Source organism: Lontra canadensis, unplaced genomic scaffold (genome assembly GCF_010015895.1).
Source record: "Lontra canadensis isolate GAN:19392208 unplaced genomic scaffold, GSC_riverotter_1.0 scaffold216, whole genome shotgun sequence".
Lineage (NCBI taxonomy): Eukaryota > Metazoa > Chordata > Mammalia > Carnivora > Mustelidae > Lontra > Lontra canadensis.
Window position 1 is genome coordinate 58,152 of NW_022631210.1, and position 22,611 is coordinate 80,762.

A 22,611-nucleotide genomic window follows, 5' to 3' on the forward strand; every position below is an offset into this window, starting at 1 on the left:
TCATCTGCCCCCGTAGAGATCCAGAAGTGTATAATTCTAATTTCAGGCTGATTTCATGGGTGATCAGAGTTCTTTGGTAGATAATCAGCTCACTTTAGGGGACAGGTTGAAACAGCACCTCCTACTTCTCCGCCATCTTGCATCCTCCGGGTTGTTGTTGTTGTTGTTTTTAAGATTTTATCTATTTCTGCATTTATTTATTTAGATCATGTGAGTGGGACAAGGGGCATTCCGCCCCCACTTCCCCTTCCACAACCCTCAGTTTGTTTCCCAGAGTCAAGAGTCTCCCATGGTTTGTCTCTCTCTCTGATTTAAGAAGATGTGGTTTATATACACATTGTATTATGCAGCCATAAAAGTGAATGAACTCTTGCCATTTGCAATAACAAAGATGGAGAGTATAATGCTAAGTTAAAAAAAAGTCAGTGAAAGATAACTACCATATGATTTCAATCATACGTGCAATTTAAGAAACAAAATAAACTAGGAAAAAAGAGACCAAAATCTAGAGTAACTATATAGAAACAAACACATTGACAGATGGTAGGTGGATGGGGAATGGGTGAAACGGGTTAGGGTGATTAAAAGCACACTCATCCTGATGATCACTGAATAATGTATGGAATCGTTCAATCATTATATTGTACACCTAGAACTATAAAACTGTATGTTAATTATACTGGAACTTAAAAAATAATAAAATAAGGAATATTAGAAATTGGTTTCACAGAATAAAGTCTTTGAAATAATTATAAAATAAGAAAGTAGTACAGGAAGGTAATGGTATGGGAAAAAAAAAACTGGCTAACCTTACAGAAAAATGTGCCTAAGGACAATGTGCATGTGAGGCTGCTGAAAAAACTCTTCTGAGAGAGAGAAACAGACCAATAGGCAGAGTAATAAATACTCTAAGGCAAGAAAATATGATTGCAGAATAGACATGGCAACTCCATTTAATGATAAGAACTTCTATAAACAGGTAAAGTAGAAAAAAAAAAATAGGCTGCCTATTAGGATAACCTAAATCCATCATAATAACATGTCCATAAAAACATGACTGTTTTGGGCCCCTTGGTGGTTCAGGTGGTTTAGCATCCAACTCTTTTTTGGTTGTTTTTTAAAGATTTTATTTATTTAAGACATAGCAAGAGAGGGAACACAAGCAGGAGGAGTGGGGGAGGGAGAAGCAGACTCCTCACTGAGCAGGGAGCCCGATGCGGGGCTCAATCCCAGGATGCTGGAATTATGACCCAAGCCAAAGGCAGACGCTTAACGACTAGGCCACCCAGGTGCCCCAGCATCCACCTCTTGATTTCAGCTCAGGTCACAATCTCAGGGTCATGAGATCAAGCCACATGTTAGGCTCGTGCTGAGCACAGAGTCTTCTTGAGATTCTCTCTCTCCCTCTCTCTCTGCCCCTCGCCCCACTCACATGATCTAAATAAATAAACAAATATATAAAGTCTTAAAAAAAACCTTCTTAAAAAAAAAAAGCTATGTTTCCCATGGGAAAAGAGAAGAGTACCTGCCTAGCTATCCATGACACCACCAATGGACACAGCCTTACATTCTTCAATCTCCTAAACAAAATTCTGTAACAAGAAATTAAAAGTTAAAGTTATAGAACAGAATGATACCATGTGCCTCCTTACACAATATACTGAGAAACAGACATCAATTCAGTCATATCCTTGACAAAAGTGTATAAACTGAATGTAACCATGAAAAACGATCAAACAAACTGAAATTCAAGGACATTCTATAAAATGACTGTTTCTTCAAAACTATTTTTTGTACATAAAGAAAATCTAAGAAACTACTGCAGATTGAAGGAAACTAAACAAACATGATAGTTCAATGTGACATGATTATAGATTGGACCCTGGACCAGATTCTTTTCTTTTTTTAAAATAAATGACATTTAATGGTATAATGGGTGAAAAATGAATACAGTTTTAGGAAATACATACTGAATTACACAGGATTCATGAGGCAACTTATTGTCAAATTGTTTAGAAAAAAATATGTACCTGTATATTCATATACAATATGTACATATAAATATATAAGAATAATTATGAAAAACCAAATATAAACAATTATATTTCCTGATATTTACCCAAAGGAGTTGAAAACATGTCTACACAAAAATCTGCATGTAGATATTTATAGCACTTTATTCATAATTGCCAAATCTTAGATGCAACCAAGTGTCCTTCAGTAGGTGAATGGATAAATAAACTGGTACAAACAATGGAACGTTACTCTGAAATGAAATGTGCTATCAAACCATTAAAAGACATGGAGAAACCCTAAATGCATATTACTAATAGATATAAGTAAATTTGAAAGGCCATATACTATATGATTTCAATTATTAACATTCTGGAAAAGGTAAAACTATGGACACAGTAAAAAGACCAGTGGTTGCCAGAGGCTTGGAGGAAGGGGTGAATAGGCAGAACACAGAGGTCTTTTGAAGCAGTGGAAATACTCTATATGATACTATAATGAGATTACACGTCATTATTCATTTTTCTAAGCTCACAAAATGTTTAACACTAGGAGTGAAATAATGTAACTATGGACTTTGGGTGATTATTGTATGTCAGTATAGTTTCATTAATTGTGAAAAATGTACCACTCTGATAAGGGAATGTTGACAGGAAAGGCTATGCATGTGTAGGGGTGGGGATATATGAGAAATCTCTATATGTTCTTCTCAAATTTGCTGTGAATGTAAACAGCTCTTAAAAAAAATCTTTTAAAAAGGTCAAACTTAGCACCATCAATAATGAGTGGGATAAAACAGGCTTTTGTGCTTTCTGATGTGATGCAAGGACACAGCATCACCTATGTAGTCCTTTGTTAAAAATGCTTAAATTAATCATGGGGAAACAGACAAGCTCAAATTGTGACACACATGTAGGACAACTGCCTGGAACCATCAGAGCTGCCAATATTTTGAAAAATTTTTAAGAAAAGATGAGTTAGTTCTTTTCTAGATTTATATTAATGGCGCAATGGCAACCAAATACAGTACATGATCCTTGACTGGATCCTATACCAAAACAAATAAAAAGCTTTGAAGGACACTCTTAGGACAATTTTAAAATTTTGATCAGGACAGTTATGTTAGATAACAGAATTGTATCAGTGTTAAATTTCTCTGAATGTGATGAAAGTAATGCCCTTGTTCTTGAGAAGTAATGAAGTGAAGTGTTCAATGCTGAAGTGTCATAGTATCTGCACGTTAATTCCAAATGGTTCAGCAATACATATATTATAATTATATATATGTTATAATATTAATATATAACAAAACATGTATACATTTATAAACAAAGAAATTATATGTAGCAAAATAAAAAAATGGATGAATCTACATGAAGGATGTCTTTTGACTTTTCTGAAGAGTTGAAATTTTATAAAAAAAAACAAGAAAAATAATGTTTTCACATATAAAGCTTATCCTTATTGCTCATTATCAAGTCTGTTGATAAATTCACAAATAAATCAATGCATTCACAGTTTTATTTTTATAGAACATATTCTGAAAAATAAAGGAAAAAAAGAAAGTGAGTAATCAAAAGAACTGAAAAAGAAATAACCATCCATAGAAAAGTATATCAACCAAAATAGACTTTAAGTGCAAAAAGAGGTAAAATGGGTCATTGAAATGATAAAAGTTGCATGTATTTTAGACTTGTATGGACATAACAAAGTGTCACGTATAAAAAGCAAAAATTTAGAGAACTACAATAATTTGACAAATCCACCATTATAGTGGGGGATTTTAAATTTACCTCTTTCAGGAACTGATAGATCTAACAAACAAACAAAATTAATAGAGATATAGAAGACAGATAAATGATACAATGATTTTAATGGGCACTTACAGAACACCACATTCAAGAGGTAGAATATACAAAATCTTTTCAGACACATATGAAATACTTAAAAATTGATCATGTTCTCTAGAACATAAATCAAATCTCAATACTAAATAAATAGTATCATAGTGTCTGTACTAAGTATAATTAAATGAGAATAACAAAATGTGAAACTAAAATATATCCATGTACCCATGTCTTGGTTTCTAAATATCACCTCCCACTAAAAGTAATTGCAGCTCCACACAGAAATGATCCATAAGGCAGGGAATAAAAAACAAGCCTGAAAGTAAGGAAGTGAAGGAAATGTTGATGTCAAAATATGTATCAGAATGATGGGAGTAGATTGAATGGACAGAGAAGCCAGCTTGAATTGGTTGCCATGGGTTAAATCTGAGATAATCTGAGCATTAAAATAAATAATGATAGCAATAAGATATTCATGAAAAAATCAAAATGAATGTGTCCAAACAAATGTAAATAAGTAAACAAATAGAGAATAAAGCTGTTCCTTAAAGTAGAATTCAAATTTATACCTGTAGCAAAAATGATGGAGTTTCAAAATTATCATACTGCAGCCATCATACTAATAACTGTTTCAGTCCAGATTTACCAATGGATACGAAAACCAGTGGATTTTGGAGGGAGGAGTGAAGATGATGGAAGAGTAGGGCAACTCTAAGCTTGTGTCCTCCCTCAAAATATAGCTAGATACTTATCAAATCATTATGAACACCCACAACATCAGTCAGAGGTCTGAGAGAACAAAAACTGCAAATCTTCAAGTAGAAAAGTGACCACCTTTTGGTTGACCTGGGGGAGGGTTGACCTGGGGGGAGATATAGCTGTGGATACAGTGGCAGGGAGGGAGCCCTGTTTACAGGGGCAACTGCAAAGTATTACAATCAACAGAGCGCAAAATCTGAACCTTTAGAAGTCCACTTAAAGGTGCTAAGGTGGGGAAGTAGGCCAGAATCCCAGTAGTGACAGTGTGGTCTGAGGATCCCCTGGGTAACAAGAACAGGTGATGCCAACATACTGCACTGTTCCCAGAAATAGGACAGGGGAATCCTGCTTAGCCAGTCATTGTATTGGCTTTCTGCTATTTTGCTATAAACTACAAACCACAGAGTGGTTGTGTGACTACATACTTGGATTGACTGTCAAACAAAAGTGCAGCAAGACCCTCCCCTGGAGGAACAGGATAGGTGCACAACACAGGAGTCCCTAAAATTTGGAGTTCTGAAACTCAGTCGTGCACCTGAGATTAAAAAAAACTTGGACACAGGTGGGGTGAACACAGGGTTCTGATGGAAACTGGAGACACCAGAGGGGTGACTGACTGCTCTTCTTTGAAGGCTCACTGAAGAGTGGGAGGCTTGAACATTCAGCTCCAAGGCTCGACATCAGGACACCACCATTTTCATCTTGCCCATCAGCACTGTAAGCCTTCATGAAGAAAAGCAACACCACATAGTGGAGGCCAGAATCACCTGCACAAAGCCCTGACCCCCAGCTACGCTGGAGGCAAATTTCTGCTAGGTCAAGTCCACCTGAAGATCAGCACAATAGGCACCTTCCCCAAAGGACAAACACAAACACCTTCTTCTCACCAAATCTACTGATCACTGAGTACTGCAAAGGTTTAGCTCTAAGGGAAATAGGATCTTCCTTTTTACTTTTATTCTGTATTAATTCTTCATTTATTTTCTTATTTTTTTCAATATCTTCTCTTTTTATTATTTTTTTATTTTATTTATATATATTATATAAATGTTTCCTTTATTTTTTGTTTACTTTCATTTTATCTTATTATTTTCGGGGGGGAGTATCTTTTAACAATGAGATCAACACACCCAGGATCTAGTTTTTATGTTTTTTTTGGTTTTTGCTTTGGTTTTCTTTCTTTTCTTTTCAGAACAAAATGATGAGATGGAGAAATTCACCAAAGAAAAACAGGAAGTATAACTCACGTCCAGGGATTTAATCAAGAGACATAAGGAAGATGTCTGAACTAGAATTTAAAACATCAATTATAAGGATAGCAACTGGGCTTGAAAAAAGTACAGAAGACAATAAAAACTCTTTTACAGCAGAGATAAAAGAACTAAAATCTAGTCACCCCCCAAATTAAAATGTTATAACTAAGATTCAAACCAGAATGGATACCAAGAAAGTGAGGATGGATGAAGCAGAGGAAGGAGTCAGTGATACAGAAGATAAAATTATAGAAAATAATGACACTGACAAGAAGAGGGAAAGAAAGTAATGGACCATGAAGGTAGGTCAACGAAAGTAGACTTAGGGAACTCAGTGACTTATTAAAAGCTGGTAACATTTTTATCATAGGAGACCCAGATGATGAAGAAAGAGAAAAACAGGGAGAAGGATTGTTCAAATTGTAGCTGAAAACCTCCCTAATCTGAGGAAGGACACAGACATCAAAATCCAAAAAGGACAGAGAACTCCCATTAAATTAAAATACTCAACATCACCCAGGCATATAATACTCACATTCACAAAATACACAGGTAAGGAAAGAACCCTGAAAACAAGGGAAAGAAAACCCTTAACCTACAAGGAAAGACAGCTCAAGTTCACAACAGATCTGCCAGAGAAATCTGGAAGGCTAGAAGATAGTGGCAGGAAACATTCAATATGCTAAATGGGAAAAATATGCAGCCAATAATTCTTTACCCAGCAAGGCTATCACTGAGAATAGAAGTAGAGACAGCCTCCAACACAAAAACTAAAGGAGTTCATGGCCACTAAGCCAGCAGTGCAAGAAATTTTAAGGGGGACTGTTTGAGTGAAGGAAAAAACAACAAAAGCAACAAAGACTAGAAAGGACCAGAGAACATCACCAGAAATATGAACAGTACAGATAACACAATAGCACTAAATTCGTATCTTTCAATAATCACTCTAAATGTAAATGGACTGAATGCTCCAATCAAAACATACAGGGTAACAGAATGGATTAAAAAAAAAAGACCCATCTATATGCTACTTTTAAGAGACTCATTTTAAACTTAATGACACCTGCAGATTGAATTTTAGAAGATGGAGAACATTCTATCATGCTAATGGACATCAAAACAAAGCTGGAGTAACCATATTTATATCAGACACACTGAATTTTAAACCAAAGACTTTAACAAGAGATGAAGGACACCATCTAAAAATTAAGGGGTCTACTGAACAAGAAGATCTAACGATTTTAAATATTTATGCCCACAACTTGGGAACATCCAAATATATACATCAACTAATAATAAACAAAGAAACTCAATGCAATGGCAAAAAAAATTGCAATGGCAGTAAGGGGTTTTAACACCACAATAACAGCAGCAGACAGATCATGTAAGCAAATAATCAACAAGGAAAGAATGGCTTCAAGTGACACACTGGAGTGGATGCACCTAACATATATATTCAAACCCTTTCAACCTCAATCAGCAGAATACAAATTCGTTTCGAGTGCATATGGAACATTCTCCAGAATAGATCACATACTGGGTCACAAATCAGGCCTCAACAAGTACAAATAGATCAATATCATATACTTATTTTCAGTTGACAATTTTATAAAAGTTGAAGTAAACCACAAGAAATACTATAAAAAGATCATCAATACATTGAGGTTAAAGAACATCTTACTAAAGGATGAACAAATCAAACAGGAAATTAAAGAAGACATTGAAGTACACGGAAGCTAATGAAAATGAAAACACAACAGTCCAAAACCTTGGGATGCACCAAAGGCAGCCCTAAGAGGAAAGTATACTGCAAGATAAACCTATCTCAGGAAGTAAGAAACATCTCAAATACATGACCTAACCTAACATCTAAAGCAGCTACAAAAAGAAAAGCAAGTAAGGCCTAAAGACAGGAAAATAAGGGAAATAACAATGATTAGAGCAGAAATAAATCATATAGAAAAAAAAAAAAAAAACAAGACAAAACCCAAGTAAAACAGATGAAGGAAAATAAGAGATGATTCTTTGAAAAAAAAAAAAAACTAATAAAATTGATAAGCCAAGCTTATCAAAAAAAAAAAAAGATAAAAGGATCCAAATAGAAAAAAGTAATGAAAGAAAAAGGAGAGATAGTACCCAACACCACAAAAATACAAATAATCATAGATTATAGTATGAAAAACTGTATGCCAACAAAATGGGCAATCTGGAAGAAATGAACAAATTGCTAGAAACATAGAAACTACCAAAACTGAAACAGGAAGAAATAAAAAATTTATGAAGACCCATAACCAGGAAAGAAATCGAAAGAACACTGAAAATTTTGAAAGTAATCAAAAATCTCCAACAAACAACTCCAGGGACAGATGGCTTCCCAGGGGAACTCCACCAGACATTAAAGAAGAGATAATACCTATACTTCTCAAATTCTTCCAAAAATTAGAAATGAAAGGAAAACTTCTACACTCCTTCTACAAGGCTAGCATTACCTTGATTCCAAAACCAGACAAAGACTCCAGTAAAAAGGAGAATTATAGACCCCTATCCCTGGTGAACAGGGATGCAAAAATTCTCAAGAAGATGCAAAAATTCTTAAGAAGATCACTGGGTGTGGTGCATAAACAATGAATCTTGGAACATGAAAAAAATAAAATAAAATTAAGATGTTAGAAATAAAGAAGTTACTAGCAAATTGAATCTAACAGTACATTATAAGGACTATTTACCACAATTAACTGGAATTTATTCCTGGGTTTCAGGGGTAGTTCATATTCACAAATCAATCAATATGATACAACACCTTAATAAATAAAAAGATAAGAACCAGATAATCCAGTTAATAGAACCAGAAAAAGCAAGACAAAATACAGCAGCCACCATTCTTGATAAAAACCCTCAACAAAGTAGGGATAGAAGGAACATCATAAAGGTCATATGTGAAAGACACAGTTAACATCATCCTCAAAGAGGAAAAACAGAGTGTTTCATCTATGGTCAGGAATAAGATACAGATTTCCACTCTCACCATATTTAACATACTGGAAGACTTAGCCTCAGCAATCAGAGAAGAAAAAGAAATAAGGTATCCAAATCAGTAAGGAAGAAGTCAAACTTTCAGTATTTGCAAACAACATGATATTCTATGTAAAAAACACAAAAGACTCCACCAAAAAATTGCTAGATCTTGTATACAAATTCAGCAAAATCATAGGCTATGAAATAAAAATACAGAAATGTGTTGTATTTCTATACAACAATAATGAAGAAACAGAAAAAGAAATCAGGGAATCAATCCCATTTACAATTGCACCAAAAACCATATGATATGATAAGTAGGATGAAACTTAACCAAAGAGTTCAAGAATTTATACTCTGAAAATTACAGAACACTAATGAAAAAATTGGAGGGTACACAAAGAAATGGGAAAGCATTCCACATTCATGGACTGGAAGAACAAATACTGTTAAAATGTCTATACCAGGGTGCCTGGGAGGCTCAGTTGCTTAAGGGTCTGCCCTTGGCTCAGGTCATGATCCCAGGGTCCTGGGACTTGATTCACGTTCCCTGCTCAGCGGGGAGTCTGCTTCTCCCTCTCCCTCTGCCCCTCCCTCTGCTTGTGCTCTTTGTCTCTCTCTCTCAGCCTCTCTTTCTGACAAATAGTGAAAGAAAGAAAGTCAATCAGTCTCTACTTCCCACAGCAACGTACACATTCAATGCAATCCCTATCAAAATACCCTCAGCATTTTTCACAGAGCCGGAACAAACAATCATAAAATTTGTATGGAACCACAGAAGACCCAGAAGACCCAAAGGAATGTTGAAAAAGAAAGCCAAAGCGAGAGGCATCAATTCCAGACTTCCAGGTGAATTATACAGCCGTAACAATCAGAACAGTGTGGTACTCGCACAAAAACAGACACAGAGATCAACTGAACAGAACAGAAAACCCAGAAATGGACCCTCAACTCTATGGTTATCTAATCTTTGATGATACAGGAAAGAATATTCAATGGAAAAAATACAGTCTCTTTAAAAAATTGTGTTATGAAAATTGGAAAGCCACATGCAGAAGAATAAAACTGGACCACTCTCTCATATCATACATAAAAATAATCGAAATGGATGAAAGACCTAAATGTGAGACAGGAACCCAACAAAATCCTAGAGAACACAGGCAGCACCCTTTGACCTCAGCCATAGCAAATTCTTACTAGTCATGTCACAGGAAGCAAGGAAAATAACAGCAAAAATGAACTAATGGGACTTCTTCAAGAAGGAAAAAAAAATCAAGAAAATTAAATGGCAGCCTACAGAGTGGGAGAATATATTTGCAAATGACAGACAAAAAAGCATTAGTATCCAAAATCTATAAAGAAATTATCAAACTCAATACCCAGAAAACATTTCATGGGCAGAGGACACTAATAGACACTTTTCCAATGAAGACAACCAAATGGCCTACAGACACATCAAAAATGCTCAGCATCTCTCATCATCAGGGAAATACAAATCATCACTATGAGATATCAACTCTCACCTGTCAGAATGGCTAAAATTAACAAAACAAAAAACAACAGGTGTTGGTAATGCTGTGGATAAAGGGGAACCCTCTTTCATTGATGGTGGGAGTGCAAAGTTGTACAGTCATTCAGGAGAACAGTATGGAGGTTCCTTAAATAGTTGAAAATAGAACTCCCCTATAATCCAGCAATTGCACTACTAGGTATTTAACCAACAGACAGAGAAACACAGATTCAAAGGGACACATGTACCCTAATGTTGATAGCAGCATTATCAACAATAGTCAAACTATGGAATGAGTCCAAATGTCCATTGACTAATGAATGGGTTAAGAAGACATAGTGGAATGGAATGTTATTTACATTGGAATGGAATGTTATTCCAATGGAATATTATTTACCCATCAAAAAGCATGAAATCCTGCCATTTGCAATGAAATGGATGGAGGTAGAGTATATTATGCTAAACGAAATAAGCCAGTCAGAGAAAGACCAGTAACATGATTTCACTCATATGTGGAATTTAAGAAACAAAACAGCTGAACATATGGGAGGGGCAATAAAAAAGTAAAAAGAAGGAGAGAAACCAACCATAACAGTCTCTTAAAGATAGAGAACAAACTGAGGGTTGATGGAGGAGGTGGGTGGGGTATGGACACTTACGATGAGCACTGGGTGTTGTATGTAAGTGATGAATCACTGAATTGTATTTCTTTTTTTTTTTAAAGATTTTATTTATTTATTTGACAGACAGAGATCATAAGCAGGCAGAGAGGCAGGCAGAGAGAGAGGGAGGAGGAAGCAGGCTCCCTGCTGAGCAGAGAGCCTGACACGGGGCTCGATCCCAGGACCCTGGGATCATGACCTGAGCCGAAGGCAGATTCTTTAACCCACTGAGCCAGCCAGGCACCCCTGAATTGTATTTCTGAGACCAATACTGCACTGTACATTGACTAACTAGAATTTAAATAAAAATTTGAGAAAAAAAAGTATTATCATATGATTCAGCAAGTCTCTTTAGGTATATATCTGAAAGAAATAAAATCACTAATCTTGAAGAGACGTCTGCACCCCCAGTTCACTGCATCATTATTTACAAAAAGCAAGACATGGAAACAACCTAGGTCTCCATTGACAGATGAAAAGATAAAGAAAATACGATGTAAATATAAAATGATGTGTTATTCAGCCTTAAGAAATCCTGTCATTTCCAACCCAATGTATAAAAAACTTGAGGGCATTATACTAAGGGAAAGACGTTAGATAGAGAAAAACACTGCATGAACTTACACATGGAATCTTACTAAAAAGAAAACAAACTCATCAATACAGAGTACGTTGGTAGTTTCCTAAGGTTGGAGGGTGGGAGAAATTGGTGAAAGTGCTCAAAGGGTATAAATATTCAGTTATTAACATGAGTAAGTTCTGGATATTTACTACATATATAGCATGATATAAGCAGGCTACAGTTAATTACAGTAATAATATAGTTAATAATTACAGTTAATAATATAGCTATTACAGTTAATAATATAGTTAATATAGTTATACTATATTATTACAGTTAATAATATAGTTAATAATTACAGTTAATAATATAGTTATATGTATTTATACAATTATAGTTATAATATAGTTAAAACTATAGTTTGACTATAATTAATGATACTATATTGTATACTTAAAAGTTGTTGAGAGTAGATATTAACAGTTCTCACCACACGTGGGTCACCAGGTTGGCTCAGTCAGTTAAATGTCCAACTCTTGTTTTCGATTCAGGTCATGATCTCAGGGTCAGGAGGTTGAACCCTGCTTTGGGCTCTTTGCAGAGCATGGAGCCTGCTTAAAATTCTCTCCCTCTCTCTCTGCCCCTCCTGCTCATGTGCTCTCTATCTCTAAAAAAATAATTTAAAAAAAAGTCTCACCACAGAGAAAAAAAATAACTGTGTGAGATGACTGTGAAAACTTGTGCTAATTATTTTGTAACATATAAACAGTAGTTTTATTTTTTTATTTTTTTTTAAAGATTTTATTTATTTATTTGACAGACAGAGATCACAAGCAGGCAGGGAGGCAGGCAGAGAGAGGAGGAAGCAGGCTCCCCGCAGAGCAGAGAGCCTGATGCGGGGCTCAATCCCAGGACGCTGGGATCATGACCTGAGCCGAAGGCAGAGGCTTTAACCCACTGAGCCACCCAGGCGCCCCTATTTTGTAACATATAGATATAGCAAATCACCTTGTTGTATACCATAAGCTTGCAACAATGTTATATGCCAAATATATTTCAATAAATCTAGACAAAAAAGGATTATTAATATAGCTTGCATCATCCATTTGAAATATATGTTCTTCCAAACACATCCCTTTTTCAGTGATTGTAAGTGGATAATCTTGAAAATAAAAGTTTAGGAAACAAAAACTGGAACAATATAAAATTTCTATTTTGACACATGTAGTAAGATTATTTAAGAGAAAGTCATCTTTCTGAGGAAGTATGCACTGAAGTACTTACAGGTACTGAAATATTTCTAAGTAAAGGAGCATGATATCTGCTAGGGACTCTTAAACAGCTCAGAGAGAGAGAGGAAGAGTGGAAAGGGCTGAGGAAAAGGGGAAGGTAGAGAAGAGGAGAATGGGTAAGTGAGGAGGAAAGGAAAAACGAGCAGGGAGAGGGAGAAGGGGTATAAGAGGGAGAAAAAGAAATAGAGAATATAAAAGAAAACATGGAAAAATGTTAATTGGTGAATCTGGGTAGAGCATATGGGAGTTCTTTGTAATAGTCTAACAATTTCTTTGAATTGTAAAATTAGATAAAAATAAAGTTTAGAGAAGGATGAGTTAAGATGGTGGAGTAGATGGGGAACCCTATGCCTGCCTTGTCCCTTGAACACAGATAGATTAATATCAAATCATTCTGAACACCCAAGAAATTGATCTGAGGACTAAGAACAAACTGTACATTTAAAGGGAGAAAAGCCACATCATGGAAGGTAGGAGCTGCAGACAGGTGATTTGGGGGAGAAGAGAACTGCAGATGTTTCAGAGGGGAAGGAGACCTTCTCACAGAGAAGAGTGAGAGAGGAAGAAAAAGAGGGAATCTAACATGCAGGGGATTATGAAAGAAAAACACTTCCCCAAAACCACTGACTGAAAAGGAGAGGGGCTGACTATTTTATGTTTTTACAAGCAGTGGAGCTCAAAGTCTGATGTTTAAGAAGTCTGTGCCATCGCTGGGGCTGTGTCAGCTGGGTACAGTTGTGTTCATCTAGGGAAGAGTTCAGAGCCCCAGAAGTGGACAGCATGGTCTGAGGATACCCTTGGTTGCACCGGGAGAGAGAGTTCCCTTCTTTGGAGTGAATTTGGGAGAGATGGCATATCCTGAGAGGAGATGAAACAGAAAATGGGCACTATTGAGCAGCACTGTTAATTAGCAAATCAGCAGAGGGACCTGCTGAAGGCAGGTTACCTGGATGCCAGGTTTTGTCTAAGGTTTATCATAAATGCTGAACCCCTGCACAGTCGTGCAACTGCTTTTCTGGGACAAACTGACATGAGCCACAGTGCAGTGAGACCCTCCCCAGAGAATTAATGTAGGTTTGCACCTCATGAGGTTCCTAAAATTTGGAGTTTTGAAACCCAGCTGCATCCCTGAAATAAACACAGGAACACAGTGCCACCACGCAGATAGATGGTACAGACACAGACAGGGTTCTGATAGAATCCTGGGACACAGAGGGGGAGATTGTTCATTCTTCTGTGAGGGCTTCCTGAATAGGAGCAGGCACAACCTTCCCTCTTTAGGGACATGAGAGTAGAGTGAGGCCATTTCCCTCCCATCCATCAGCACAGACAGACTTCAGGTGAACAACACAGCACCCACAGTGGAGGCTACAGTTGCTTATAATAATCCTCACCCCACCATACCTTGAAGATGCATCTCCACTAGGCCAAGTCGACCTGAGAACCAGGACGGTAGGCCCCTTCCCCAGACGACCAGCATAAACCCCATGCACAAACTAAGTCTACTGATCATAGAGTACTGGAAAACTTCAGCTTTGGGGGAAATGAAATAGAATCTAGCCTTTTCTAACAAGCACACCAAAAGGTACCAAGTTAAAACCCACCACACAATGTCCAATGTCTGAACACTCCCCACTGTGGGCAAGGAGAAACTCCGTAGAGGACTGACCTAAGGGAAGGAGCAGCCAAAACACAGCCACAGAGTACACATAAAATACACCAAAAAAACTTCCTGAAATGCCAAACTCTGGACAGTATATGATCTTTCTTAATTTAGCCATTATTCTCAGGAGCAGGAAATGTAACAGATTTTCTGAAAACGCAGAAGACAGAGATCTAGGCAAAATGCCAAGTTGGAGGAATCTATCCCACAAGAAACACCAAGAGGTAATGGCCAGTGATCTAATCAAAACAGTTTTAAGTAACATGCCTGAACAAGAATTTAAAACAACAATCTTAAGGATGCTAGCTGTACTTGAGAAAAGCACAGAATACACTAGGGAGTACCTTACTGCAGAGATAAAAGTTCTAGAAACTACTCAGGCAGAAATAAAAAGGCTATAATCAAGATGCACAACAGACTGGATGTAGTGACCACAAAGATGGAAGAAGCTGAGGAGCAAATCAGTCATACAGAAGTTAAAATTATGGAAAATAATAAAGTTGAAAAGAAGAAGGAAAGAAAAATATTGGATCACGAATGTAGACTTAGGGAACTCAGTGACTCCATAAAGTGTAATAACATTTGTATCATAGAGTCCCAGAAGAAGAGGAGAGGGGAAAGGGGCAGAAGGTTTATTTGAGGGTATTATAGCTGAAAACTTCCTAATCTGGAGAAGGACACGGACATCGAAATCCAGAAGGCATAAAGAACTCCCATCAAAATCAACAAAAGCAACCCAACACCAAGACACAGCATAGTGAAATTTACAAAATACACAGATAAGGAAAGAATCTTTTAAGCAACATGGGAAAAAAATTCCTTAACCTAGAAGAGAAAACAAATCAGGTTTTCATCAGATAGATCCACAGACCTTAGCAGACCAGAAGAGAGTGGCATGATATATTCAATGTACTGAATGGGAAAAATATGCAGCCAATAATTCTTTACCTGGTAAGGCTGTCATTCAGAATAAAAGGAGAGAAAAAGAGTTTCCAGGACAAACAAAAACTAAAGGAGTTTGTGACCATTAAGCCAGGTGTGAAAGAAATTTTAAGCGGTCCTGAGTAGAGAAAAAAAGACCAAAAGCAACAAAGACTAGAAAGTAACAGAGAAAATATCCAGAAATACCAACTTTACAGTTAATATAATGGCACTAAATTCGTATTTATCAATAACCAGTCTGAATGTAAATGGACTAAATTATCCAATCAAAAGACAAAGGGTAGCAGAATGGATTTAAAAAAACAAGACCTATCTCTATGCTGCTTACAAGAGACTCATTTTAGAACTAAAGACACATACAGATTGAAAGTGAGGGGATGGAGAGCCATTCATTGTCAAAAGAAGGCCACAGTGACAATACTTATATAAGAAACCTAGATTTTAGGGGCATCTGGGTGGTTCAATGGGTTAAGCTGCTGCCTTTGGCTCAGGTCATGGTCTCAGGGTCCTGAGATCAAGCCCCACATCAGGCTCTGTGCTCAGCCGGGAGCTTGCTTCTCCCTCTCCCTCTGCCTGCCTCTCTGCCTACTTGTGATCTCTCTCTCTGTCAAATAAATAAATAAAATCCTTAAAAAAAAAGAAAAGAAAACTAGATTTTAAACCAAAGATTGTAAGAAGAGATGAAGAAGGGCACTATATCATAATTAAGGGACCTATCACACAAGAATTTCTAACAATTGTAAATATTTATGCCCCCAACTTGGGACCCAAATATGTAAATCAAACAACATAAAGAAACTCAGTGACAATAATACAATAATACTAGGGGACTTTAATACTCCTACTCAGAACAATGGACAGATCATCTAGGCAGAAAATCAAAAGTAAACAATGGTTTTGAATGACACATGGACCAGTGGACTTAACAAAGATATTCATAACATTTCATCCACAAGCAGCAGAATACACATTCTTTTTAAGTGCAGACAGAACACTCTCTAGAATAGATCACATGCTGGGTCACAAATTAGGCCTCAACAAGTACAAAAAAGATTGAGATCATACTGTGCATAACAGACCACAATGCTACAAAATTTAGAGTCAACCAAAAGAAAAAATTTGGAAAGACCACAAATTCATGGAGGCGAGAAAACATCCTAATAAGAATGAATGGGTTAACTAGGAAATTAAAGAGGAAATAAAAAAGTACACGGAAGCAAATGAAAACACACAGCAAAGGCAGTCTTAAGAGAAGTATGTTATAATACAGGCCTACCTCACCAAACAAGAAAAGTCTCAAATATACAACCTATTCTTACATCTAAAGGAGCTACAAAAGAAGGAAATAAAGCCTAAATCCAACAGAAGAAAAGAAATAATAAAGATTAGAGCAGAAATAAATGATATAGAAACAGAAAACAACAAAAACAAAACACAGTAGAACAGATCAATGAAACTAAAAGCTGGTTCTTTAAAAGAATTTAGAAAATTGATAACTCCCTAGCCAGACTTATCAAAAAGAGAAAGGAACAAATAAATAAAATCACAAATGAAAGAGGAGAGATCATAACCAACACCACAGAAATACAAACAATTATAAGAGAATATTATAAAAAGTTATATGCAATAAATGGGCAATCTGGAAAATATGGAAAAATTCCTAGAAACATACAAACTACCAAAATTAAAATAGGAAGAATTAAAAAATTTGAATAGACCCATAATCAGCAAAAAAATTATATCAGTAATAAAAAATGTACCAGGGGCGCCTGGGGGGCTCAGTGGGTTTAGCGTCTGCCTTCGGCTCAGGTCATGATCTCAGGGTCCTTGGATTGAGTCCTGCATCGGGCTCTCTGCTCAGCGGGGGGCCTGCATCCTCCTCTCTCTCTCTCTGCCTGCCTCTCTGCCTACTTGTGATCTTTCTCTGTCAAATAAACAAATAAAATATTTTTAAAAAATGTACCAACATCAAGGCATTAATCCCATTTGCAACTGCACCAAAAACCATAAGATACCTAGGAATAAACCTAACCAAAGAGGTAAATGTTCTGTACTCTGAAAATTATAGAACACCTATGTAAGAAATTGAAGAGGACATAAATAAATGGAAAAACATTCCATGCTCATAGAGCGAAAGAAACATTGTTAAAATGTCTATACTACCCAAAACAACCTACAATTTTAATGCAATCCCTATCAGAACACCACCAGCATTTTTCACAGAGCCAGAACAAGTATGGAACCACAAAAGACCTGGCATACCCACAACGACCCTGAAAAAGAAAAGCAGAGCTGGAAACATCACAATTCTGCACTTCAAGCTTTATGAAGCTGTAGTCAAGACAGTATGGTACTGGCACAAAAACAGACATCTACATCAATGGAACAGAATAGAAACCCTAGAAATGGACCCTCAATTCTATAGTCCACTAATCTTAGAAAAAGCAGGAAAGAATATCCAATGGAAAAAAAGACAGTCTCTTCAATAAATGCTGCTGGGGAAATGGGACAGCCACATTGCAGAAGAATGAAACTGGACCATTTTCTCACACCATACACAAAGATACACTCAAAATGCATGAAAGACCTCAATGTGAGACAGGAATCCATCAAAATCCTAGAGAAGAACACAGGCAGCAACCTCCATGACCTTGGCCATGGCAACTTCTTGCTAGATAAATCCCCAAAGGCAAGGAAAACAAAAGCAAAAATGAACTACTGGAACTTCATCGAGATAAAGACAGTAAATGAAACAACCAAAAAAACACTAAAAGGCAATGTATGTTATGGGAGAAGATTTTTGCAAAGGACATATCAGATAAAGCACTATTATAAAAAATCTATAAAGAACTTATCAAACTCAACACCCAAAAACTAAATAATCAGTTAAGAAACAGGCAAAAGACATGAACAGATATTTCTCCAAAGAAGACATACAGGTGGCTAACAGACACATGAAAAGATGCTCAATATCATTCATCATCAGGGAAATACAAACCACAACCATGATGATATGCCACCTCACAACTGTCAGAATGGCTAAAATTAACAACACAGGAAATAAGAGGTATCGGTGAGGATGTGGAGCAAGGGGAACCCTCCTACACTGTAGATGGAAATGCAAAGTGGTGCATTCACTGTGGAAATTAGTATAGAGGTTCCTCAAAAAGTTAAAAATAGATCTACCCTATGATCCAGCAATTGCACTACTAGGTATTTAACCACAGGATACAAAAATACAGATTCGAAGAGGCACACGCTCCTCAATGTTTATAGCAGCATTATCAACAATAGCCAAACTATAGAAAAAGCCCAAATGTCCATGTACTGATGAACGGATAAAGAAGATGTGGTATGTGTATATATATCACATATATTGTATATGTATATATAATATAATGGAATATTACTCACCTATCAAAAAGAGTAAAATATTGCCATATGCAATGATACAGATGGAGCTACAGTATATTATGCTTAGTGAAGTAAGTCAGGGAAAGACAAATACCATTTGCGATTTGATTTCACTCACATGTAGAATTTAAGAAAGAAAACAGATGAACATATAGAAAGGGGAAAAAAAAAGAGAGGGAAGCAAACCATAAGAGATTCTTACCTATAGAGAATAATCTGAGGGTTGATGGAGGGAGGTGGTTGGGGTATGGGCTAAATAGCTGATGGGTATTAATGAGGGCACTTGTGATGAGCACTGGGTATTATTATATGTAAGTGATGAATCACTAAATTCTTTTCCTAAAACTAATGTTTTACTATATGTTAACTAACAGATATTTAAATAAAAATTTAAATAAATTTAAATAAAACTTAAATAATTTTTTTGAGATTAAAAAAAAGAACAACAACAACAAAATATACAAAATGTTTAAAAACTCAAATATAAATATCAGGAATAATTCTATCATTCAATAGCATGCACATACATTTCCATGTAGTTAATGAAAAAAATATCTTATATGGCCAAAATCTTTTAGAATGAGAAGCTCATATATAATTTTGCTTCTTCTTATCAGAAATATTAAAAATATATTTTAAAGCAGAAAATAAGATGAAGTTTTGTGGGATTTTTTTGGAAAATAAGATGAAGTTAATTGTAATTGGACTAATGATTTCATGATCTGATTTTTACAAAAGAGCCCCATGTGTCTACAAATTAAATTTATGAGTCAAATAAGAAGTCATAAGAGAAATTACAATTGAATGACAATAAAGTACTACATATAAAAATCTGTGAAATCCTTTTAACATGATATGTAGTGGAAGATTTATAGTCATAAATTCTTATTTTAGAAGAGCTTGATGGTTACTGGGTTAAAAGTCCAGAAGACAAATTTGAAAAAGAGCAAATATAATGCAAGTAAAGAAAATAATAAAGATTAAAGCAAAAATTTTAAAAACAAAATATTCAACGGTGAGGGTGATGAAACCAATATCAGAAAATACATTAGAAAATTGATTACTGTATTTTATCACATTGTCACACTCTCAAATTAATGGAGAAAAACTCCATATTCCTTCATAATTAAAAAGTCTCAGCATACTAAGGCTACAAATGAACTTCCTTATCTTGAAGAAACAAATCTAAAAATGGTGAAACATTTGTGTAATTCTGTTGAAAATTCAAAAGCAAGAGAAGAAAATCCGCTATCACTGTTACTCTTTCTCATTGTAGTGAAGATCCTAGCTGGCATAGTGAGACAAGCTAAAAAATAAATATTGACGAGAAACTGCCATTATTCACAATATAATTAATAGATAATCTCAGAAAATTGGTAAATTATCAGAAAAAAACAGAATTCAGAAAGATTGTGGCATATAAAATCAATATGCAAAAATATCAATTGTTCCCATTTACCAGCCAAAAATCAGAAAATGTGGGGTTTTAAAATTTTTTTTTAAAGATTTTACTTATTTATTTGACAGAGATCACAAGTAGGCAGAGAGGTGGGGGGTGGGGGGAGTAGACTCCCTGCTGAGCAGACAGCCCGATTGGGGGGGGACTCGAACCCAGGACCCTGAGATCATGACCTCAGCAGAAGGCAGAGACAACCCACTGAGCCACCCAGGCACCTCAGAAAATGTGGTTTTAAACACATTTATACATTTCCCAGTAACAACAAAAACTATAAGGTAATTAGGAGTGAATCTAACAAAGGAGCTTATAAGTTACATTATTATTATATGGTATATATGGTTTCATATAATGTAGAAAGTAAGTTTCTATTTTACCATTTGGTGCTAGCTTTGTTTTTTGTTTGGCTATTTCTTTTTATAACTCTTATTCCTCTTCCTCCCTTACTAAGTTTTTTTATAAACAAATAACCTTAAAAAACACAATTACCTGGTGCAGGACATCAGAAAAAAGCAGGGCAGCAGTGTCAATAATCTTCATTGTCTTCACTAGACGAAGCATTTTATGAATGCACCAAGGAAATGGAGTCATTCTGTAATCCCTCAGAGACTGAAAAATAATAAAGTAAGGCAAAATGGTTTCTTCTGGTATGGTCCATCTCTTTCCCCTGGCCTCAAGTCCTTATGATCCACCATGCTCTCATTTCTATATAATAGAAATATTATTCTATATTTCTGTATAATAATATTCCTGTATAACAGTTAAATGGATATTATTAAGAGAGGTCTATTGTAAATTAAGAGCATAAATATTGGAAGCATTTTAGAACAGGGTGTAGCACATAAAATGTTCAGTAAATATGTGCTATTATTACTATTTTCAAGGATTTGAGTCACTAGAGGAAATTATGTAGCTCTTGAACTTTTTGCCTTGCACAACCTCCTTTGTTTTGTATCTGAGCACTGCTATTCCTATGTCCTATCCCCTACAACCATTATCCTTTTGGACACTGAAGTAGAGTTGAGGCAAATCAGAGTGTAAAGGAATGAATGACTGGATGATGCTTTCAAGCAAAACCAGAGCTCATTCTTTTTCTATGCACTATCTCTAAGTCCTAAGTCCAGAGCCTCCTTAGTTTTCACTGTTATCCTAGCATTTATTGACCTTTTTATTCAAATATCTGTTTCGCTCCTACTATTTACCAGGCATTATGCCTTGTCATCCATTCCCTACAGTTTCCGGCACAATGCCTAGTCCTTTTCAAGGGCTCCATAAAGGTTTATTGCATGAATGAAGAAAGGATGCCCTGTTTCCTTGGATTACAAGAATCTGTAAGGCTTGGGTCAGATTTGGTTTTCTTTTTTGCATTCTAGGTCATCTAAATAAAAGGTTGTTTCTCTGATAGTAAAAACTGGACTCCTAAAATACATCGTTTGATTGAAAATCTTCAACGGTTACCACCACTTTTGGATTAAACTACATACTCTTTAGCATAACATCTCTGTTGCACCTCCAAGTCTTTCTCCTTGCTTCTTGCTTCTCCAAGCTTTTCACAGAAGGCTGCTTTGGGGCTTTTGTCCTGGAAACACCAGGCCTGAAAAGCATTCTCTCGCTTTCCACAAGACAGATGTCACTCATCCTTTAAGTCCCACCCAAAGTTCCCCTTTCCTTTTTGATGGGTCATGATTACCACCAGGCAGAATGGCTTTGTCCATCCTGAGTGATCCCTGCATACCCCAAACAAGCACTTGGGTTTACACTCACCACAGTGTAACTTTTTTTTTTTTTTAACTTGGTAAATTTTCCTGCCACACACAGAGAAACATACATTCCTGAAGACTTACTTTAAGAATACTCTCTGTCACCACAGGAATTAGGCCTGTTAGCATAGGAATGAGGCCTTCCATATGTTATTGATCTTGAACCAATGACATTTTAAAATGGGAAAGTTTCAGATATACATAAAAGTAGTGGGAACAGCATAATGAATCACCCAGTTATGATCAAGTCATGAACATTTTGTTTGAAAACCCCCACTTCGGCCCCACTGAATTACTTTTAAGCATATCAAAAGATTTAAATCTAGTTCTTAAAAAATATAATAATTATCACAGTTAATATATTAAAAATAACTACTTAATGTCAATAAATATCCATAATTTCACCCAAACATATTTCGTGAAAGAGCTATTTAATGCCCCCTTTTTTGTTGTTATTTTGTTT

The 22,611-nt window shown here is 35.9% G+C and overlaps 1 protein-coding gene across 3 annotated transcripts in view; it reads right to left on the minus strand.

The window, feature by feature from the left end:
- NBDY (negative regulator of P-body association) overlaps nt 1-22,611 on the minus strand; it is a 44,028-nt gene that overhangs the window by 20,922 nt on the left and 495 nt on the right. Inside the window, exons 2-3 of one of the 3 annotated variants that reach the window (XM_032848966.1) lie at nt 20,878-20,997; nt 3,535-3,553 (exon numbers count right to left, since the gene is read on the minus strand). The gene's annotated coding sequence lies outside the window, so the exon portion shown is untranslated. Of the gene's footprint in view, nt 1-3,534; nt 3,554-19,878; nt 20,239-20,877; nt 20,998-22,611 lie in introns of those variants that run through there. The other 2 variants (XM_032848965.1, XM_032848964.1) reach the window with 2 other exon arrangements.